The 25,226-nt window shown below is 39.4% G+C and overlaps 1 long non-coding RNA gene across 1 annotated transcript in view; it reads left to right on the top strand.

Annotated features, from left to right (window-relative positions):
* LOC131995154 (uncharacterized) overlaps positions 1–24,080 on the top strand; it is a 120,132-nt gene extending 96,052 nt beyond the window's left edge. The window contains exons 2-3 of the long non-coding RNA XR_009397209.1: positions 23,682–23,834; positions 23,893–24,080. This is a non-coding gene — a long non-coding RNA (uncharacterized LOC131995154). The remainder of the gene's footprint in view (positions 1–23,681; positions 23,835–23,892) is intronic.
* The last annotated feature ends 1,146 nt before the right edge of the window (positions 24,081–25,226 follow it).

Genomic DNA, 25,226 nt, shown 5'->3' with positions numbered 1-25,226 from the left:
GTAGTATACTAATTTCGTCATTCCGTTTGTAACACGTCGAAATACTGGTTTGAGACCCAACAAAGTATATATATTTAATATCGTCTTGACATTCTAAGTCAATTTAGCCCTTCAGTCCGTCTGTCGAAAACACGCTTACCTTCGAAGGCATAAAGCTAGGCGCTTGAAATTTTGGACAAATACTTCCTTTTAGTGTGGGTCGGATGGGATTTTGAATGGGTTATATCGATCCATGTTTTGATATAGCGGCCATATAAATCAATTTCGGATCTTGTATTCTTAAGCCTCAAGAGGGCGAAATTCTTATCCGATTCGGCTGAAATTTTGAATGCTAAACTGTTTATTTTAACTTCCAACAACTATGCCAAGTACGATCTAAACCGGTTCATAACTGATAAGGCTCCCATATAAACCGATCTCCCGTTCAAATTTCTTGAGCCTCTAGAGGGCGCAAATCTCATCAGATTTGGCTGAAACTCAGCCAAACCAAGCACGGTCCCAGTCAGTTCATAACTTGGTACAGCTCTAATTGTATACCAATTCTTATCTATTATACTATGTTTGCCTAAAAAGAGATATTGGCCAAAGAACCTGACAAAAGAAATCCATGACGGAGGGTATATTAGATTCGGCCCGGGCTGACATATCACGCTTTTAATTATTTGTATCTAATGTATTTCACCCGACACTAAGGGACGTGGACGATAATGGTGTGTCCGTGATTTGAAGGTGAAATTTTCTGTCACTCGTCACTTTATGCACATTCATAGGTCATTCGGAGATAAAATTTGAATTACAAATTTTTCTTTATAGTTTCGCTCAATTAAGAGCGATGATTTTTAAAGCATTAATACAAATCACTGTAAGATCGCCAAGAACAAATGGTTTACTTGGTCCAAATTTTCCATAAAATCCCATAAATGAACTCTTATAAATGACATATGCCTCTGTTTTATTCCATTAATTTTATTATTGATTATTTCACACATTGCTCATAAAAATAACTTAATTAGATGTACAATACTATGAAAAATATCATTCTATATCCAATCAAACAGATTTGTTTGCCTCAAAGATATTCCAAACGTTTTTTTTTTTTGCGAGTCAACAAATTGCTGCGACCTCGGCCTTGAGGATAAGGAAGCCTTCTCTTTGGTCTAGCAGCAGGTACAAGCATAGTGTTATCCTTGGTCATATTTGACCAATTGCTACAACATGTACAAATACTTCTTTATGGATTGGTACAGACTGTATGACTGGGTCTTATTAGTGTTCTCTGAAGAATGATGGCTACATTGACAAGGTTGCCGAATCACTGTGTATATTAAGCGGAGATCTTTGAAATAAAAAAATGGTGGAATGGTTAAGATATATGATATACTAGCTGACCCGGGCCCGCTCCGCTGCGCCTTCTTTTACTTTATATGGAACAAAAGTTTACTTGGAATATTTATTTTTGACAATTAAAGATCTTTTAGTGAAATACCATGCTAACTTGACTAACAGTTTAACAATATAAGTGCCTTTGTCTGAATTCTATATGGTCTTTATTGTTCTACGAATTTAAGTTTGGATGTAAGGTGTACTCCACTCTTAAAATACTTCATTTCAGGCCGATATTCTCATGATGTCTGATTTAGTGGTGTTTTCGGGGGAAAGGTGTTCCCCAGATACTTGGCCCTGAAAAAATATCAGCATCGTGCTCTTCTTTAAAATACCATTTATTTAAACTCCATATTGCCATTGGCTTAAGAGGAGTTTACACGATGAGGCGTCCCCCAAACACATGGCCCAAAATAGCTTTTCCTAATCTCAAATACGATTCATTTGAGCCACATATTGACATGGTCGAAAAATGTGAACCCTCTGGGGAAGGGGTGATGCCGTAAATATATGGTCCTACATTTGGATATCAAATTCGTATTCTACTCCCAAATACCTTTATTTGAGCCCCATATTGCGATGGTCACTAAAAAATTGTTGTTTGTGGGGTATTTTGGGAAAAGGGTAGACCCCCAGAAAATTGTTACCGAAAATGGGTATCAATTCTTGCTCTACCCCCAATAACTTTCATTTAAACTCCACATTGTCATGGTCGGTAAATATGCCAGATTTAGGGGTGTTTGGGGATTGGGGTAGTCCCCAAACACTAAGCCTGGAAAATATATCAGCAACGTGCTCTATTCTCATATATCTATATATCATTTATTTTTAGCCCATATTTCCATTGCCCTAATCTCATTTAAACTCCTTTTTACAAAAGTCAGCAAATATGTCCGGTTTGGAGTATTGGCCCTAAAAACTATGAATATTTAGTTCCACTCTCTTTAAGACCCACATTGTCATGGTGAGCAAATACGTCCTATTTGGGGTTTGTTATGGTGGTGGGACGTTCGCTAGATAGTTGGCCCCTAATGTTCATATCGGATGCGTGGTCTACTCCCATATACCTTTAATTTGAGCCCCATATTTCCATAGTCGGCAAACACGACCGGCTTGTGGGGTTTTTTTTGGGGATGGGCGGCCATTCAGTGAGTTGGCCTTGATAATATATATTGGATTCGTGTTTCACTTTAAAAGCACCACTTATTTGAGCCTCATATTGCAATAGTCAGAAAATACTTACAATTTGGGTGCTGTTGTGGGGTGGCGTGGCCCCATAGACACTTTTCCCGAATATTGATATCAGATTCGTGCTTTACTCCCATAGACTTTTCATTTGAGCCCCATATTGCTATCGTCGTAAATTTGTCCCATTTTGGGGATGTTTTTAGTGGGAGGCGGCCCCCCAAGCAGTTGGTCCCATATTTGGATATAAGATTCATATTCTACATTCAAATACCTTTTATTTAAGCCCCATATTACTATGGTCAGTAAATAAGTCCTGTTTGGTGGGGTTTTGGCGAAGTGGTGGACCCCTAGAAACGTGGTCCCACATTTGGATATCAGATGCGTATTCTACTCGCAAATACCTTTCATTTGAGTCCCGTATTGCCATGGTCGGTAAATATGTCCGATTTAGAGGTGTTTTGGGTCTTGGGGGGGCCCCCTAGCACTTGGTCCGACAATTGGATATCAGATACGTTTTCTTATCCTAAATACATTTCATTTGAGTCCCATATTGTCGTGATTGGTCTAAATATATGTTTGGTAGGCTTTAGGGTGGGGCAGCCCCCCAAGGTACCCCATTAAAAATTTGGATACCAAATTTTAATTTTTTTAAGTACTGTATAAGAGCACACAAAAATTCGCTTAAATCACACCACCCATCTCCGAGATCTGGAAAATTTCCAGAAAATCGGTTCAGCCGTTTCTGAGTCTATAAGGAACACACAAATATACAAACAAACAAACAAACAAACAAACAAACAAACAAACAAACAAACAAACAAACAAACAAACAAACAAACAAACAAACAAACAAACAAACAAACAAACAAACAAACAAACAAACAAACAAACAAACAAACAAACAAACAAACAAACAAACAAACAAACAAACAAACAAACAAACAAACAAACAAACAAACAAACAAACAAACAAACAAACAAACAAACAAACAAACAAACAAACAAACAAACAAACAAACAAACAAACAAACAAACGAACAAACAAACAAACAAACAAACAAACAAACAAACAAACAAAAAAACAAACAAACCATAAGATGGGGGGTATACTAATTTCGTCATTCTGATTGTATTTACTCGAAATATTCGACAAACAAACAAACAAACAAAACAAACAAACAAACAAACAAACAAACAAACAAACAAACAAACAAACAAACAAACAAACAAACAAACAAACAAACAAACAAACAAACAAACAAACAAACAAACAAACAAACAAACAAACAAACAAACAAACAAACAAACAAACAAACAAACAAACAAACAAACAAACAAACAAACAAACAAACAAACAAACAAACAAACAAACAAACAAACAAACAAACAAACAAACAAACAAACAAACAAACAAACAAACAAACAAACAAACAAACAAACAAACAAACAAACAAACAAACAAACAAACAAACAAACAAACAAACAAACAAACAAACAAACAAACAAACAAACCATAAGATGAGGGGTATACTAATTTCGTCATTCTGATTGAAACTACTCGAAATATTCGACAAACAAACAAACAATAAACCATAAGATGGGGGGTATACTAATTTCGTCATTCTGATTGTAACTACTCGAAATATTCGTCTGAGACTCTATAAAGTATATATATTCTTGATCGTCGTGAAATTTTATGTCGATCTAGCCATGCCCGTCCGTCCGTCCGTCTGTCTGTCGAAAGCACGCTAACTTCCGAAGGAGTAAAGCTAGCCGCTTGAAATTGCACAAATACTTCTTATTAGTGTAGGTCGGTTGGTATTGTAAATGGGCCATATCGGTCCATGTTTTGATATAGCTGCCATATAAACCGATCTTGGGTCTTGACTTCTTGAGCCTCTAGAGTGCGCAATTCTTATCCGATTGGGATAAAATTTCGCATGACGTGTTTTGTTATGATATCCAACAACTGTGCCAAGTATGGTTTAAATCGGTTTATAACCTGATATAGCTGCCATATAATCCGATCTTGGGTCTTGACTTCTTGAGCCTCTAGAGTACGCAATTCTTATCCGATTGGAATGAAATTTTGCACGACGTGTTTTGTTATTATATCCAACAACTGTTTTGATATAGCTGCCATATAAACCGATCTAGGGTCTTGACTTCTTGAGCCTCTAGAGTGCGCAATTCTTATCCGATTGAAATGAAATTTAGCTCGACGTGTTTTGTTATTATATCCAACAACTGTGCTAAGTATGGTTCAAATCGGTCCATAACCTGATATAGCTGCCATATAAACCGATCTTGGGTCTTCACTTCTTGAGCCTCTAGAGGGCGCGATTCTTTTCCGATTGGAGTGGAATTTCGTACGGCGTGTTTTGTTTTGATACCCAACAACTGTGCAAAGTATGGTTCAAATCGGTCCGTAACCTGATATATCTGGGTCTTGACTTCTTGAGCCTCTAGAGGGCGCAATTCTTATCCAATTTGAATGAATTTTGGCACGTAGTATTTTGTTATGATATCCAACAACTGTGCCGAATATGGTTCAAATCGGTTCATAACCTGATATAGCTGTCATATAAACAGATCTGGTGACTTGACTTCTTGAGCCTCTAGAGGGCGCAATTCTTATCCAATTTGAATGAATTTTGGCACGTAGTATTTTGTTATGATATCCAACAACTGCGCCGAATATGGTTCAAATCGGTTCATAACCTGATATAGCTGTCATATAAACAGATCTGGTGACTTGACTTCTTGAGCTTCTAAAGGGCGCAATTCCTATCCGATTTGGCTGAAATTTTGCAAGACGATTTTATACCCTCCACCATAAGATGGGGGGTATACTAATTTCGTCATTCTGTTTGTAACGACTCGAAATATTCGTCTGAGACCTCATATAGTATATACATTCTTGATCGTCGTGGCATTTTATGTCGATCTAGCCATGTCCGTCCGTCCGTCTGTCCGTCCGTCCGTCCGTCCGTCCGTCCGTCCGTCTATCTGTCGAAAGCACGCTAACTTCCGAAGGAGTAAAGCTAGCCGCTTGAAATTTTGCGCAAATACTTCTTATTAGTGTAGGTCGGTTGGTATTGTAAATGGGCCATATCGGTCCATGTTTTGATATAGCTGCCATATAAACCGATCTAGGGTCTTGACTTCTTGAGCCTCTAGAGTGCGCAATTCTTATCCGATTGAAATGAAATTTAGCACGACGTGTTTTGTTATTATATCCAACAACTGTGATAAGTATGGTTCAAATCGGTCCATAACCTGATATAGCTGCCATATAAACCGATCTTGGGTCTTCACTTCTTGAGCCTCTAGAGGGCGCGATTCTTTTCCGATTGGAGTGGAATTTCGTACGGCGTGTTTTGTTTTGATACCCAACAACTGTGCAAAGTATGGTTCAAATCGGTCCGTAACCTGATATATCTGCCATATAAACCGATCTTGGGTCTTGACTTCTTGAGCCTCTGGAGGGCACAATTCTTATCCGATTGGAATGGAATTTCGCACGTTGTTATGATATCCAACAACTGTGCCAAGTATGGTTGAAATCGGACCATAACCTGATATAGCTGTTAAACAAATCTGGGGATTTGACTTCTTCAGCTTCTATGTTATGATATCCAACAACTGCGCCAAGTATGGTTGAAATCGGACCATAACATGATATAGCTGTCATATAAACAGATCTGGGGATTTGACTTCTTCAGCTTCTAGAGGGCGCAATTCCTATCCGATTTGGCTGAAATTTTACATGACGTATTTTATTTTTACTTTCAACAACTGTGTCAAAAAAGGTTCAAATCGGTTCATAACCTGATATAGCTGCCATATAAACCGATCTTGGATCTTGACTTCTTGACCCCTAGAGGTCGCAATTATTATCCGATATGCCTGAAATTTTGCACGATGGATCCTCTCATGACCATTAACATACGTGTTTATTATGGTCTGAATCGGTCTATAGCCCGATACAGATCCCATATAAATCGTTCTCTCTTTTTACTTCGTGAGCCCCAATGGGCGCAATTCTTATACGAATTGGCTGAAATTTTACACAGTTCTCCAACATATAATTTAATTGTGGTCCGAACCGGACCATATCTTGATATCGTTTTAATAGCAGAGCAACTCTTTTCTTATATCCTTTTTTGCCTAAGAAGAGATGCCGGGAAAAGAACTCGACAAATGCGATCCATGGTGGAGGGTATATAAGATTCGGCCCGGCCGAACTTAGCACGCTTTCACTTGTTTATTGTTACTTTCAACAACTATGTCAAATAAAGTACAAGTCGGTTCATAACCTGATTTAGCTGCCATATAAACCGATCTGGGATCTTGACTTCTTGAGCCTCTAGAGGTCGCAATTATTATCCGATTTGCCTGAAATTTTGTAGGACGGATTCTCTCATGACCATTAACATACGTGTTTATTATGGCCTGAATCGGTCTATAGCACGATACAGCTCCCATATAAATCGATCTCTCTATTTTACTTCTTGAGCCCACAAAGAGCGCAATTCTTATTCGAATTGGCTGACATTTTACACAGGTCTCCAACATAAATATAATTTAATTGTGGTCTAAACCGGACCATATCTTAATATCGCTCTAATAGCAGAGCAAATCTTTTCTTATATCCTTTTTTTTTGCCTAAGAAGAGATGCCGGGAAAAGAACTCGACAAATGCGATCCATGGTGGAGGGTATATAAGATTCGGCCCGGCCGAACTTAGCACGCTTTTACTTGTTATATATAAGATTTGGGATATTTCTTTTACTGATACTATGCCCCTAAAGTAGAAAATTGTATAAGATTTTGGTTAAATTCGAAGATATGCCATATACGACACGGATGTCCAAAAGCCTAACATAAGTCACTATGTCAAATTTAAGTGAAATCGGATTATAAATGCGCCTTTTATGGGGCCAAGACTTGAAATCTAGATATCGGTCTACATGGCAGCTATCTTGACCGATTTGGGCGAAGTTGCCGAAAAATGTCGAAGAGCTTAACACAAAGCACTGTCCCAAATTTCGGCGAAATTAGACAATTAATGCGCAATTTATTGGCCCAAAACCTTAAATCGAGAAATCGGACTGTATGGCAGCTATATTCAAATGAAGGCCGATCTGGGCCAAATTAAAGAAGGACGTTGAAGTGCCTAACTTAACTCACTATCTCAAACTTCAGCGACATCGGGCAATAAATGCGCTTTTTATGGCTTCAAAACCTAAAACCGAGACATCGGTCTATATGGCAGCTATACACAAATCTGGACCGATCAGGGCTAAATTAAAGAAAGATGGCGAAGGGCATAAGAAAACTTATGTTCCAAATTTCAACAAAATCTGATAATAAATGTGGCTTTTATGGGCTTAAGACCCTAAATCGGAGGATCGGTCTATATGGCAGCTATATCCAAATCTTGACCGATCTGGGCCAAATTCAAGAAGGATGTCGAAGGGCCTAACACAACTCACTGTCCCAAATTTCATCAAAATCGGATAATAAATGTAGCTTTTATGGGCCCAAGACCCTAAATCGGCCGATCGGTCTGTATGGGGGCTGTATCAAGATATAGTCCGATATAGCCCATCTTCGAACTTACCTGCTTATGGACAAAAATAGAATCTATGCAAAGTTTCAGCTCAATATCTCAATTTTTAAAGACAGTAGAGTGATTTCGACAGACAGACGGACGGACATGTCTAGATCGTCTCAAATTCGATCTGTCTGTTCAAATCGCGGTACAGTCTTTAAAAATGCAGATATTGAGCGGAAACTTTGCACAGATTTTTTTGTGTTCATAAGCAGGTTAAGTTCGAAGATGGGCTATATCGGACTATATGTTGATATAGCCCCCATATGGACCGATCCGTCGATTTTGGGTCTTAGGCCCATAAAATCCACATTTATCATCCGATTTTGCTGAAATTTATAACAGTGATTCGTGTTAGGCAAGTCGACATCCTTCTTTAATTTGGCCCAGATCGGTTCAGATTTGGATATAGCCATATAGACCGATCTCTCGATATAATGTTTTGGGCCCATAAAAGGCGCATTTATTGTCCGATTTCGCTGAAGTTTTGGACAGTGAGTTGCGTAGGTCTCTTCAATAACTTTCTGCAATTTGGCCCTGAACGGTCCAGATTTGAATATAGCTTCCACATAGACAGATCTCTCGATTTAAGGTTTGGGCCTATAAAAAGCGCATTTATTTCCTGATTTCGCAGTGGGATTTGGAACAGTGAGTTGTGTTAGGCCCTTCGACAGCCCTCTTTAATTTGGCCCAGATCGGTTTAGATTTGGATATAGCTGCCATAGAGATCGAGCCCTCGATTTAATGTCTTGGCCACAAATTTGACACAGTGACTTATATTAGGCTTTTTGACATCCGTGTCATATATGTCTATATTTGGATATGGCTACCAAAAAGACCAATATTTTGTTCTACGAAATTGAACAATTTCTTGTACTTATTAGACCTCTCCATATCCGTGTCGAATTCGGTCCAAATCGGACCATATTTCGATAAAGCTGCTATAGAATTAATCCTTTGTTTCATCGTCATCATTTTGCGGAATTTTGAATTTAATCTTCCTGTAATGATGTTAAGATGTGACAATTTATGATAGAAGAAAGACAGACCCCGTTTATTCGGTGGATTTCATTGACATCTCGTTCTGGACTTGGTAAAGTCTGGATGTTTCTGTGAGAGTTTTAATATTTAATGTTCCTATCATGTTCTGAATCCATAGGTCGTCATCGGAGGTTTGTCCGTTCCATCATTTCTTGTTGATGTTTATGTTTATATAATAGTATTTTTTTAGTTGAATGACGGATTTGGCCATCGCATTAGTACCCAGTGCCGGGGCTGCCAGCGACCCTCTAGGCTGGGCTTTCTTGATGGTAAATCTTCTGGAGATCTGCGAGCGCCACCATTGGACGTTTCTTTTGGATCATCCTCACCATATTCCATAGACCCATCGTGTTCGTATTTATATCCGTGCAAGCGGGACAAACTGATTGTGCTAACTTTTGGTTCGCCCCGCATATTTTATTTCTGTGGTAGCTTTCCCCTATCCAACACCTGAGGAGGCGTCCGATGGGAGAAGTAGCATGGAAACTCCTTACGGATATCATATGATCACAAATGATTACAAAAAAAAACAAAAGCAAGCAAAACTGCACTTATTTTGGCCAGTCCGAATAAATTGACTTTATTCAGTTCTTTGGGAAAACTGTTATATGAGAGCTATATCGAATTAGTTACCGATTCATATTAAACTCGACACAGTGTCCTACCAGAATGCCACATGAAAATTGTGAGTGAAATCGGATCAAAATTGCGCCTTCTAGGTGCACAAGAAGACAAAGCGGGGATGGGTTTACATCCGTTACGACTGATTTGTCCCATTAACAACCCAATCGGACATGCTCTAAGAGAAATTATTCATGAACAATTGTCGAGGCTCTAGCATAACTCCTAAGTTAGCGTTTAGTTTAGCTGACGCATAAGACTAAATCAACTAAGAATCTCAAGACGGTTAAAAAATATAATTTCTGTGGGATCTAAGATCATTATTTCGATAAGATAAAATACTTTAAGCTCAAACATTATAAGTGTTCCAATTTGAGATAAAATTCGTAGATATCAAACAAGTCAAAGCGTGCTAAGTTCGGCCGGGCCGAATCTTATATACCCTCCACCATGGTTCGCATTTGTCGAGTTCTTTTCCCGGCATCTCTTCTTAGGCAAAAGAAAAGGATATAAGAAAAGATTTGCTCTGCTATCAGAGCGATATTAAGATATGGTCCGGTTTGGACCACAATTAAATTATATTTATGTCGAATAAAAATTGAGCTCTTTGTAGGCTCAAGAAGTAAAATAGAGAGATCGATTTATATGGAAGCTGTATCGGCCTATAGACCGATTCAGACCATAATAAACACGAATGTTAATGGTCATGAGAGAATCCGTCGTACAAAATTTCAGTCAAATCGGATAATATTTGCGACCTCTAGAGGCTCAAGAAGTCAAGATCCCAGATCGGTTTCTATGGCAGCTAAATCAGGTTATGAACCGACTTGTACCTTATTTGACATAGTTGTTGAAAGTAACAATAAAAAACGTCTTGCGAAATTTCAGCCAAATCGGATAGGAATTGCGCCCTCTAGAAACTCAAGAAGTCAAGTCCCCAGATCTGTTTATATGACAGCTATATCAGGTTATGAACCGATTTGAACCATATTTGGCACAGTTGTTGGATATCATAACAAAATACTATGTGCCAAAATTCATTCAAATTGGATAAGAATTGCGCCCTCTAGAGGCTCAAGAAGTCAAGACCCAAGATCGGTTTATATGACAGCTATATCAGGCTATGGACCGATTTGAACCATACTTGGCACAGTTGTTGGATATCATAACAAAACATGTCGTGCAAAATTTCATTCCAATCGGATAAGAATTGCGTACTCTAGAGGCTCAAGAAGTCAAAACCCCAGATCGATTTATATGGCAGCTATATCAGGTTATGGACCGATTTGAACCATACTTGGCACAGTTGTTGGATATCATAACAAAACACGTCGTGCAAAATTCCATTCCAATCGGATAAGAATTGCGCACTCTAGAGGCTCAAGAAGTCAAGACCCAAGATCGGTTTATATGACAGCTATATCAGGTTATGGACCGATTTTAACCATACTTGGCACAGTTCTTGGATATCATAACAAAACATGTCGTGCAAAATTTCATCCCAATCGGATAAGAATTGCGCACTCTAGAGGCTCATGAAGTCAAGACCCAAGATCGGTTTATATGCAGCTATATCAAAACATGGGCCGATATGGCCCATTTACAATACCAACCGACCTACACTAATAGGAAGTATTTGTGCAAAATTTCAAGTTGCTAGCTTTACTCCTTCGGAAGTTAGCGTGCTTTCGACAGACAGACAGACGGACGGACAGACGGACGGACGGACGGACAGACGGACGGACATGGCTAGATTGACTTAAAATTTTACGACGATCAAGAATATATATACTTTATGGGGTCTCAGACGAATATTTCGAGTAGTTACAATCAGAATGACGAAATTAGTATACCCCCCATCTTATGGTGGAGGGTATAAAAATGTGAGTTCTAAGCTAAATTTCTAACAAGCCATCGTACATAAATCGTCAACTTTCTCATGAACATTCCATAAATGGACAGCGGGGGTACTTCTCTCATATCAATAAGTGCTCTTCGATTCAGGTTTAAGCTGCACACATTATCGAAACCAGTCGATCTGTTTGGAGAAGTGGGCTAAAACCCCTAGTGATGGTTAGGTTAGGTTAGGTTTAAATGGCAGTCTGCCATCAAACTCACTTAGACGTTTTCGTCCATTGTCATACCACAGGAACAGAAAAAGGAAGATGCCTTCTAGTTCCTACCGTTGAACCATCCATGTCGCTTTAAAAAGTCCAACAACTTACGAATTTTCACATCCGATAAATCGGACAGGGTGCTACAACTCACAGCTTCTACAAAAGTCGTTACTGGTAACCTTCAGTCACCATGTTTTCCGATTAGACAGTGACCTGTTATGACGAACACAATGACTGAGACGTCTTTTCTTGCCAGTGACATCAAAGCGGTAGACCTTTTCAAGTTTAGATTAGATCACATAGTTTTGGAATGCTCACAGCCCCTTCTTTGTGGTCATCTATCATTCGTTGTCCTTTTTGCCTGGTCCTGAAAACTTAGATTACATGTCGCTAGAGGCATACCCACAGATTCCAGTATCCATGAAATGTGCAGGGTAGTTCATTGTCTCGCAAGCTCATCCACTTTACAATTCCCTGAGATATCTCTGTGGCCCGACACCCAGAAGATGAGAGTTTTGAACTGTTCAGCCATAACGTTGAGAGATCTGCCACAGTCGAGGGCGGTTTTTGTGTTCTGAAATACTTTCTCCAGGGATTTAATGGCTGCCTGGCTGTCTGAGAAGATATTTATGCCAATCGTCGTTATGACATTTTACGAGGGTTGCCTTTTATATTTCGGGACAAAAGAACACAAACACAAAATATTCCCCATTACGATCTATACACTTTTGCATACGTTTCAACCAATTGTCGAAGCACTTTTGCCACTCTGATTGAGGTATCTCCAAAACATGCATTTTACTTTTTACGTATTGGAATAAAAGTCAGGACTATACGGCGGTGCCTAGTCAGGACTATACGGCGGATGACTCATCAAATCGATGATTTTAGTGCTCACAAATTCAGTTGTTTTGTATTTTTGGAGCATTTCTTTCGACCAATCGACACGAGCCTTTTTTGAGCTATTGAAAAATTGTGTGGAATCCAATGTGAAAGCATTTTTATAACCACCACCGAGGGATGGGGGTATATTCATTTTGTCATTCCGTTTGCAACACATCGAAAAATTCATTTCCGACCCTATAAAGTATATATATTCTTGATCACCGTAAAAATCTAAGACGATCTAGACATGTCCGTCCGTCTGTCTGTTGAAATCACGCTACAGTTTTTACAAATAGAGATATTGAGCTGAAATTTTGCACAGATTCTTTTTTTTTTTGTCCATAAGAGCTACATTCTTTATACGATTTTGCTGAAATTTGGGACAGTGAGTTGTGTTATGCCCTTCGACATCCTTCGTCAATTTGGCTCAGATCGGTCCAGATTTCGATATAGGTGCCATATAGACCGATCCTCCGATTTAGTGTCTAAGGCCCATAAAAGCCATAATAATAATCCGATTTTGCTGAAATTTAGGACAGGGAGTTGTGTTAGGCCCTTGGACTTCCTTTGTTAATTGGGACCAGATCGGTTCAGATTTGGATATAGCTGCCATATAGACCGATCCTCCGATTTAGGGTCTTAGGTCCATAAAAGCCATATTTATTATCCGATTTTGATGAAATTCGGGACAGGGAATTGCGTTAGATCCATCAACATCCTTCGTCAATTTGGCCCAGATCAGTCCAGATTTGGATATAGCTGCCATATAGACCGATCCTCCGATTTAGGGTATTAGACCCATAAAAGTCTCGGCCCCATAAAAGGCGCATATATAATCCGATTTCACTGAAATTTGACACAGAGACTTATGTTAGTCTTTTCGACATCCGTGTCGTATATGGTTCAGATCGGTTCATTTTTAGATATAGCTACTGTACTTATTAGTATTTGGTCCAAATCTGAACATCTTTGATATAACTGATATGGGGCATAAGTTATGAAATTTTCACCGACTTTTGATGAAAGGTGGTTTACATATATACCCGAGGTGGTGGGCATCCAAAGTTCGGCCTGGCCGAACTTAACGCCTTTTTTCTTGTTTGACGAACAAATGTTCATGCAGTTTTGAACCTGACATGCATTCATTCACATTAATGCCTAAGGTTGTCTCATTCTCACGATAGGTCACATCACGATCTTGCGATATCAGTTGGCGCACAGCATCAATGATTTTGGACGACCTTCACGAAATTCGTCTTGTAGTGAGCTACGACCTCGGTTAAATTTATTATTCCTTAATGGAGCTGCATCGCCAAAAATTACATTCAGCTGATCGATGCACTGTTGTTGAGCTAATCCACGTCGAAAGTTGTAAAAAACAATCGCTCGGAAATGTTCGCGATTTAATTCCATTTTTTGTGCGAGATTAATCTTTTAAGTACCTGTAAACTAAACAAATAGCGCTTGTATTTAAAACGTTCTGAGTACGTATAACCCCAAAGAAGTCAAGTTTTACGATAGAGCTGTCAGTTGGCGGATTGCAACACAATGGCTGTCCAATACCAAAATATCAAAGGCAACCCTCGTATCTTAGCCATTCCTCCACTTACTTAATTACAAGGATTTCCGCTTGATACACACTGCAGTGGTCGGGTAACCTTTTCGATATGACCAGTTTAGATCTTTAGAGCACACCCCAAAGCCCACCCGGTCGTCTAGTTTGGAACCATCCGTATAGAAGTCTATGTAACTTCTATTACCAGGGATATGACAGTACAGTTCTTTTTATCAAAAAGCGGCTCAGGTAGGGTGTAATCCACCCTGCCTGGAACATCGAATATTGTATCAGGGATAACACAGTGTCCGTAGCTGCTACATGACCAAAGAGAAATCTTCCTTAGCATCACAGCAGTGGTCGCTGCAATTTATCTAGCCACAATGTCAAGAGGCATTAGATGCAGCATTAAATTCAGTGAATCAGATAGTGTCTTCCTCAGTGCGGCTGTGATGCACAAACAATCCATCCGTTGGATCTGGTCGAATATTAAACAGTAGGTGGACTTTTGAAGTGCCGTTACCCAAACCACAACACCATATAGTGTTATAGGTCTGACAACTTCAGTATAAACCCAATGCATGACGCGTTGTCTAAACCCCAAACGTTTACCAATGACTCTCTTGCATGTATATAGGGCAAGAGATGCATTTCTTCCCCTTTCCAAAATGTTGGATTTGAAGTTAAATTTTCTGTCCTGCAAAACACCCGGGTAATTTGCGCTTTCTTTAAATGGAGCATTCTCTCTTCCCATGGAGACAGGTGCCACTTGTGTCTCCTGCTGAATAGAACAACTTCGGTCTTACACGGATTTACGCCTAGATCACTTTCTGTAGTCCACGTCGCTTTTCCACTTAGAGCTTCCTGAAGTATATCTCTTAGAGGACTGGGAAACTTTTTCCTTAACGGCAATTGCCACGCCATCAGCATACGCGACCACTTTGACACCTTTTTCCTCCAGAGACAATAATTTATTGTTAATGGCTATATAAAATTAGCAAATTTTGTCCAAACCAGCGTAATTTCTAGAATTCTGAGGCCGCAGAGCGACTCTACTCAGTGGAGTTTCAGTTTTACTTTACTTAATTTATTGGGTTGCCCAAAAAGTAATTGCGGATTTTTAAAAGAAAGTAAATGCATTTTTAATAAAGCTTAGAATGAACTTTAATCAAATATACTTTTTTTACACTTTTTTTCTAAAGCAAGCTAAAAGTAACAGCTGATAACTGACAGAAGAAAGAATGCAATTACAGAGTCACAAGCGGTGAAAAAATTTGTCAACGCCGACTATATGAAAAATCCGCAATTATTTTTTGGGCAACCCAATACTTTAATTGGCTATTTGTTCCACTAGCCGAACGTAGAATAGCGTTCCAAGCGCCTCGATCTTCTGCGCTCATTCTAACTCTCTGACACCAAGTTTCGAGGTGTCTCCAACAACTTGATCTTTCCATCGGGCTTTTCGTCTTCTCGGTTTGTGTGTACCACCGGGTTTGTTTTCAAAAGACTTCTTTGCTGGAGCTTCTTTATCCATTCTGACAACATGACCTAGCCAACGCAGCCCTTATTTTGATGCGCGAAACTATGCTATCGTCATCATACAGCTCATACAGCTCGTGGTTCATACGTCGCCTATATTCTCCATTAACGCAAACTGATCCATATATTTTACAAAGAATCTTTCTCTCAAATACTCCAAGTACTGCCTCATCTCCTTTCACAAGTTCCCATGATTCAGAACCATACAACAGCACGGGTGGTATCACTGTCTTCTATACTGTAATCTTCGTCTGTCGAGAGGTTGCCTAGTTTCTAAACTGCTTATTTAGCCCAAAGTAGCATCTGTTTGCCAGTATTATTCTTCGGTTAATCTCAAAACTGGTGTCATTAGTTTCGGTTACGGCGGTGCCGAGGTAGATAAAGTTACTGACTGTCCCAAAGTTGTGGTTCCATTTCCTTTATCTGCCTTCTCCATTTTCTTTATCTGTCCGTTTGTGCAAGGCTTTTTGGGAGTTGAAACCATCCATTTCGTCTTATTTCCATTTACTGCTAGACCCATTTTCACTGACTCTCTTTCGATCCTTTCAAAGGCTGCAGGTACTACGTCCGGCGACCGGCCTCTGATATCGATGTCGTCGGCATAGGCCAGTAGCAGTGTTCTCTTGTGATTATTGTGCCATATCTATTCACATCTACATCTCGTATAATCTTCTCCAGCAGGATATTAAAGAGATCACACAATAGGCTGCATCCTTACCTGAAACCTCGTTTGGTATTAAATGGTTCTTTCCTATTCTTACCGACGAACTCGTATCAGCAAGTGTCATCCTGCAGAGTCTTATTATTTTTGTAGGGATACCAAACTCAGACATGGCTTGAAATACCTTTGAACTTAAAGGAGTATCGAAGGCGGCTTCTTCTCCTTCTCGCAGATAAGCTGATGCATAAGCCTAATCAGCGTGTCGCCTCCGGTCTTAAATAGTTAAACGGGTAACCCGTCGGCTCCTGCTGGCTTGTTGTTCTTTAGTCGGGTCACTGCTACTTAGACCTCATTCTGACTAGGAGGTAAACATTCTATACCGGGATTGGTTGGTTCTGCGGTATCCTCTTCGCCGCCAACGTCGGACACTAGCAGTTGGGTAAAATGTTCTTTCCATATCCTCAGCATGTTGTCTGTGTCAGTTACCAAATTTCCTTCTTTGTCTCTGCAGGAGGATGTGCCTGCACCAAAGCCATCGGTTTGATGTTTAATTTTTTGGTAGAATTTCCGGACTTCATTCTGACTCCTTCACATCTAAATTCGCTTACACTCACGTCTTTCCATTTCCTTTTTCTTTCTGCGGAATAGACATTTCTCCTCTCTCCTTTTCTCCCGATACCTCTCCTTCATCTGGCGCGTTGCTACTGATTGCAGGGTTGCTCTATACGCCAAATTCTTGGATTCAGTAGCATCTCGACACTCTTGGTCATACCATGGGTTTCTTGGAGGGGGCTTCCGGTACCCAAGTACGGATTTCGCGGCATTTTCCATGGAGTGGGCAATAGTTTGCCACTGCTCCATTATATCATCGAAACAAGGAGTGCTTTCATCAAGCAGTTGGGTCACTCGAGTGGAGAATGCCGCTGCCATTTGTTGTGTTTGCAGCTTTTCAATGTCCAGCTTCCGTGCAGTGTCAGATCGTACTTTCCTCGTCATGTTCAAACGGGTGCGAACCTTTGCTGCAATAAGGTAATGATCCGAATCTATATTCGCTCCACGGATCGATCGTATATCTAACACGCTGGATGAATGCCTTCCATCTATCACAATGTGATCAATTTGGTTTCTCGTGTTTTGATCGGGTGACAGCCATGTGGCTTTGTGAATATTTTTGTGTTGCAATCTGGTGCTACTAACTACCATGTTTTTTGCTGCGGCGAAATCTGTCAGCCTCAATCCATTACTAGACGTTATCTCGTGGAGGCTAAACTTTCCGACCGTTGGACCAAAAATGTCTTCCTTCCCAATCTTCGCATTAAAATCTCCCAGAACGATTTTAATATCATGGGCGGGGCAGCTGTCATATTCTCTCTCTAGGCGCTCGTAGAAAATATCCTAGGTCTGGTCGTCTTTGTCTTCCGTCGGGGCATGGTCACAAATAAGGCTGATGTTGAAGAATTTGGCTTTTATGCGGATTGTGGCTAGCCTCTCATCCACCGGGGTAAAGCTGAAGACAAGGTGTTTCAATCTCCGACCACACAAATCCACAGCCCAATTCATGCCTCGTGTTATGTCAGCTATAATATAGTTCGTCACCATTTGGTGTTGTAGTGACGCCATTCCCAATCCATCGCACTTCCTGTAAGGCGGTAATATCTGCATTGTACTTCTCTAATACATCCGCCAGGTGCAGATCCGCAAATCATGGTCCTTTTTGCGTTTGCGTGGGTCGTCAACGTTGGTGGGTCCGTTTTTACTATTCCTTTGTTTTTCATAGTAGTTCTCATAGTTTTCCGGGCGGGTTATTGGTCCAGCACACCAACCGAATGGGTTTTGTGGGATTGCACATGTATCCCTCGTTGTGGTGAGCCGCTTGCTCCAAGATCCGACGCTCGCCTCCAACCGCCCCTAACCTGGGAACAGGCGCCAATAACTCGCCTTGTCATCTCGATTATCATTGACCCTCAGTATTTAATTAAGAGCCAGTGCCACCTGACTCCTCATTAAGACTCTCCTCTCGAAAATCGCTGACTGACTGGAGAAGTTTTACATGACTGAAACCTTGTAAAATCGCCAGTATGTGCTTTTGTTCTGGCCAGTATTTAAACCCAGGCGTTCAGCCTCCATCGCATGATTATATGCCTTTTAAACTATAAAAATGCGGCATCAAACCATTTAACTCCTACTACGAGGAACATTCTGCGAATAGAGCTATATTCATAAAAATATTATTTAAAGTTTGCAAAACTGCACCAAAAGATTAAAAAAACAAGTAAAAGCGTGCTAAGTTCGGTCGGGCCGAATCTTATATACCCTCCACCATGGATCGCATTTGTCGAGTTCTTTTCCCGGCATCTCTTCTTAGGCAAAAAAAGGATATAAGAAAAGATTTGCTCTGCTATTAGAGCGATATCAAGATATGGTCTGGTTTGGACCACAATTAAATTATATGTTGGAGACCTGTGTAAAATGTCAGCCAATTCGAATAAGAATTGCGCCCTTTGTGGGCTCAAGAAGTAAAATAAAGAGATCGATTTATATGGGAGCTGTATCGGACCATAATAAACACGTATAGTCATGAGAGAATCCGTCGTACAAAATTTCAGGCAAATCGGATAAGAATTGCGCACTCTAGAGGCTCAAGAAGTCAAGACCCAAGATCGGTTTAAATGGCAGCTATATCAGGTTATAAACCGATTTAAAACATTCTTGGCACAGTTGTTGGATATCATAACAAAACACGTCGTGCAAAATTTCATTCCAATCGGATAAGAATTGCGCACTCTAGAGGCTCAAGAAGTCAAAACCCCAGATCGGTGTATATGGCAGCTAAATCAGGTTATGAACCGATTTCAACCATACTTGGCACAGTTGTTGGATATAATAACAAAACACGTCGTGCAAAATTTCATTCCAATCGGATAAGAATTGCGCACTCTAGAGGTTAAAAAAGTCAAGACCCAAGATCGGTTTATATGGCAGCTATATCAGGTTATGAACTGATTTGAACCATACTTAGCACAGTTGTTGGATGTCATAACAAAACACGTCGTGCAAAATTTCATCCCAATCGGATAAGAATTGCGCACTCTAGAGGCTCAAGAAGTCAAGACCCAAGATCGGTTTATATGGCAGCTATATCAAAACATGGACCGATATGGCCCATTTACAATACCAACCGACCTACACTAATAAGAAGTATTTGTGCAAAATTTCAAGAGGCTAGCTTTACTCCTTCGGAAGTAAGCGTGCTTTCGACAGACAGAAGGACGGACGGACGGACAGACGGACGGACATGGCTAGATCGACATAAAATTTCACGACGATCAAGAATATATATACTTTATGGGGTCTCAGACGAATATTTCGAGTAGTTACAATCAGAATGACGAAATTAGTATACCCCCCATCTTATGGTGAAGGGTATAATAAATCGAAGTGGTCACCCGGTTGGGTATTGGTAAGGCAAAGGTTAAAGACAGCTTTTAAATAATATTTTTTCCTTACCCCTTAGAAGGATTATAACATTGTCTGCGTAGCAGACGGGTTCAAATCCCTCCTCAGTCAGCATCCTTAATAGGTCATTTATGGTTGTCACCTATGGGAGTGGCGATAAAATGACCCGCTGTGACGTGCCCTGTGCCACTTTCTCCCTTATATTTATGCCATGGGGCGCACAATTTATCCACCTGTTCCTTAGCATATGGTTTATCCAGTCTCTAAGGACCGGGTCCACCCGGTACTGGTTTAAGGATTAGATCAATGTGTCGGTCCGCACATTGTTAAAAGCCCCCTCGATGTCAATGCATACCGCCAGTGTGCACGGTTTGGCATCGAAGGATTCTTCTATTTTATGCACAACCTTGTGCAGGGCAGTCTCCACCGACCTTCCCTTGACATAGGCATGCTATTTGTATTTGAGCAGTTCGCTGGATGTCCTTCTCTTGATCATGGTGTCCACAATACGTTCCATGGTTTTGAGTAGAAAGGATGTAAAGCTTATGGTTCTGTAGGCCTTTGGTGTCGCATAACTTGCCTTGCCGGGCTTGGGTATAAACACCACCCTTGCCTCCTTCCAGGCTTCCGGAGTATATGCAAGTCCTAGGCACGCTGTGAAAATTTTGACCAGATGAGGAACCAGATAGTCTGCCTCTTTCTGTAGTAACGCCGGAAATATTCCATCAGGTCCGGGTGACTTAAATGGTTTGAAGCTCCTCAAGGATTCCTTCACCATAAATTCCGTTATTATAAACCTTCGATAAACGTCTTTATTCCAAGATTCCGGTGTCTCCGTGAGTCCCTTCGTATCCTGTGGAAATTGTGTTTCGTTTCTATGAAGAAAATCAAAAAAAAAAGAACTTTAAAAAAGTTTAGGACAAACGAAATGTCGCAAAATGCATTGAGCAGGTACAAAAACTTTTATAGAAATTTTGGATTTAAGAAACGTTCCTCTTTGGAGAAATTTTCTATGAAATTTAGGCGTTAGAAAAAAATTATTACAATTTAGGCTTTAGAAGAATTTTAATTGAAATTTTATATTTTGAAAAAATTTTTTATTATTTCATCTCTAGAAAAAAATTAATTAAATTTTCGTTTTTACAAAAATTTTAAATGGTTCGGCCTTGCCCGAAATTTTGTCGTAATGCTGATATTTTGTATTAAGAAAATATTCCATTAACAATTATTTAGAAGAAATTGCATTAAAATGTTGCTTTTAGTAAAAATGTCAATACAATTTTGTCCTTCAGAAAAATGATTTTGAGACGGCCCAGGTCTGAGCTTAAGTTTTTCTTTACAGAACATTATAAATATGCAATTTTGTTATTAAAGAAAATTTTGCAGAAATTTTGTGTTTATAATAAATTAAATTTAAATTTTGAACATTCCTAATTATGTGGCCTAATCTGGACTCGAAGAGGTCTACCGCTTTGCTGTCGCTGGCCAGAACTGGCGTTTCAGTCACTGTCTGATCGAATTTGGTAGCGAACTTGAAGAAGCTGTGACGTCGTCGGGGAAGAATAGAGTATAGAACATCTGCTGTGTGTTCCTCACTGACAGGCAGAAGGAGCCTGCTTCTCATTTCTTCCAGATTCTCGGATGTGAATATTCGCAAGTTGTTGGGCTTGTTAAAACGATTTGGATGGTTCAACGGTAGGAACGAGAATGCGTCTTCGTTCTCTAATTCCTGTGTTATCATAATGGACGAAAACGTCTATGTTAGTCTGATGGCAGACTGCCACTTAAACTAAACCAAGTTCAGTTGATGTTATGTATGTCATTCATGGTTAAATACCGCGCTTGCCACTTGAACTTAATTGGGTATTGCAACAAAAGAAATTTCTGTAAGAAGATCTATTGTATAGTGGAAAAATTTGCCGCATCTGCAGTATGCTTCACATTATGGAGATTGAAATTCCTTGACATTAGTTTCAAGGAAATTTATAATTATCTCCCAATTAATATGAAAATATATATACTTTTACTTGCAACCAAATTTAACTTTTTAGCTCAAAATTTTTATCTGTATTTGTTCATCTCGTAATAAAAATTTGTTGTTTTTGTTTGTTATGCGTTCGTTGGTTCTATTCGATTTTTCTTTTAAAAACCTATGGTGTTTACTTAGAATTTTTTCCATTGGGAAACACAGATTCTTAAATAAATAGATACAATGTTTAAAAGAGACTCCTTTAAAGATTAACCATTAAACTCTCTCTCTTAAAAAAAAAAAGAAAAAAATTAAACACGTCTTCATACTGCTTATGGCATAAATTGCAAAAGTTACTCCTTTGGTAGACTCTCACACTCCATCTGCAAAGTACAAACACGCACTTGGTGTGCGATGTCCTTCATATTATTTTATGAAATGTACAAACCAGCACACACACTCAGCCACACGTATAACCTAATTCACACCCAATGAGAGAGGAGTAATATTTTAGCACACCGTGTCCTAAGTTTTTTTTTTACAAAACCACTGACTGCTGAAAAGTGCTGAACTTGTTTTTGTCAGCCTGCCTGTCGGTGGCTTTGTTTGTTGTTTCTGTACATACCAGTTGTTTTCTTACAGGATTAAGGGAAATTTTAATGAATGTGAATGTGTTACACAAACACCTATGCTAAACATGGTGTTCAAAGGAAATTTCCATGTTTACTGCTATGAAAACATTTATTAAACATGCTCAGAAGATGTTATTGTAGCTCGTCTTTTAGTACTTGCTGTGTATGAAAAATGCGAAATTACACTTCGTCGGTTGAGGAAATATGTTAATTTGCTTCAAGGATCTTAATGCCAAGAACTGGACAAAGCTCGTAATTTATTAACTTAACTTCCAAACGCTGGCTCCGTCCTTGAGGATAAAAATGGTGATATATTATCGAATTTTAAAGATAACCTCCAGATGAGTTGAAGAAGAATCTGGTTTCTAAACAATGATAGCCAACCTGAAATTTAAAATGAATTTTGTTAGACGTTTTATTTTATTTTGTTGCCGCTTTATTCCAAAGACAAGTAAAAAGGCGTTAAGTTCGGCCGGGCCGATCTTTTTATACCCACCACATGTATACTCGAGACATGTAAACCCCTTTCGTCATAATCCGGTGAAAAATGCATACCTTATGCCCCATAGCAGCTATATCGAGATATGTTCCAATTTGCACCAAATTCGACACAGATATTGAGAGGTCTAATAAGTACAAGTCATTGTTCAATTTTGTAGAACAAAATATTGGTCTTTTTGGTAGCCATATCCAGATATGACCGATCTGAACCATATACTACGCGGATGTCGAAAAGCCTAACATAAATCACTGTGTCAAATTTTGGGCCAAGACTTTAAATCGCAAGATCGATCTATATGGCAGCGATCTGAGGTAAATTGAAGAGGGCCTAATACAACCCACTGTCTCAAATTTTGGCAAAATCGGACAATAAATGCGCCTTTTATAGGCTGTGCAAAGTATCAGGTCAATATCTCTATTTTTAAAGACTGTAGCGTGATTTGAACAGACAGACGGACGGACATGATTTTAACGCTGATTAAGAATATATACATTATAGGAATATATACATTATAGGGTCGGAAATGGATACCTGGATGTGTTGCAAACGGAATGAGAAAATGAATATACCCCCATCCTTCGGTGGCGGGTATAAAAATGATAATAATTTGGCATTCACGGAGGCAGGAGGACAATGTTTTTGGTTTCTACCATACGTTTACATACCAGGTCTTAATATTTTTCCTGTACCATTTTTCATTTCTATTTAGTTTTTTTTTTTCCACAGCCCACAACTGTATGATGGGGAACGGGGACCTATCCAGAGTGGGGCTATATATTGCCAACTGGACAAAATTCGGAAGACTGCGCAGAAGAAGACTTGAGCAAGATTATTCAGCATTCAAGACATTGACTTTCCTCTTCGGGAAAAGAATACAGCCCGAAAACGCTGAATGACCGGGGAGATTCGCAATATTGGAAAAGAGGTTCGCAGACTTTTTAAACTTCGTTATTCATATCATTTGAATAACAGTAAGAAATTCTGTGGTGTTAAATAATTTTCTTTTTTCGGTTGGAACAAATTTTTGAAAATTATATTTGCAATTAAGCTTTGGGTCAGTTGTCTAAAAGCGAATTACAAGTTGTAAGTTGTTTTTGTAGGAGGTGAATATAATGAATATATTATTATATCCGTTTTCAGGAATTCATTCTCCCCAATATTTTTATACCCACCACCATAGGATGGGAAGTATACTAATTTCGTCATTCTGTTTGTAACTACTCGAAATATTCGTCTGAGACCCCATAAAGTATATATATTCTTGATCGTCGTGAAATTTTATGTCGATCTAGCCATGTCCGTCCGTCTGTCCTTCCGTCCGTCCGTCCGTCTGTATGTCGAAAGCACGCTAATTTCCGAAGGAGTAAAGCTAGCCGCTTGAAATTTTGCACAATTAATTCTTATTAGTGTAGGTCGGTTGGTATTGTAAATGGTCCATATCGGTCCATGTTTTGATATAGCTGCCATATAAACCGATCTTGGGTCTTGACTTCTAGAGCCTCTAGAGTGTGCAATTCTTATCCGATTGGAATGAAATTTTGCACGACGAGTATGGTTCAAATCGGTTCATAACCTGATATAGCTGCCATATAAACCGATTTTGGGTCTTGACTTCTTGAGCCTCTAGAGTGTGCAATTCTTATTCGATTGGAATGAAATTTTGCATAACGTATTTTATTCTTACTTTCAACAACTGTGTCAAATAAGGTTCAAATCGGTTTATAACCTGATATAGCTGCCATATAAACCGATCTGGGATCTTGACTTCTTGAGCCTCTAGAGGTCCCAATTATTGTCCGATTTGCATGAAATTTTGAACGACGGATCCTCTCATGACCATCAACATACGTGTTTATTATGGTCTGAATCGGTATATAGCCCGATACAGCTCCCATATAAATCGATCTCTCTATTTTACTTCTTGAGCCCCCAAAGGGCGCAATTCTTATTCGAATTGGTCCAAACCGGACCATGTCTTGATATCGCTAATATCAGAGCAAACCTTTTCTTATATCCTTTTTTGCCTAAGAAGAGATGCCGGGAAAAGAACTCGACACATG

This window comes from Stomoxys calcitrans, chromosome 2 (genome assembly GCF_963082655.1).
Source record: "Stomoxys calcitrans chromosome 2, idStoCalc2.1, whole genome shotgun sequence".
In the NCBI taxonomy this organism is placed as follows: Eukaryota; Metazoa; Arthropoda; class Insecta; order Diptera; family Muscidae; genus Stomoxys; species Stomoxys calcitrans.
The sequence above is the reverse complement of the archived record's forward strand: the minus strand, read 5'-3'. Positions and strand labels throughout refer to the sequence as shown.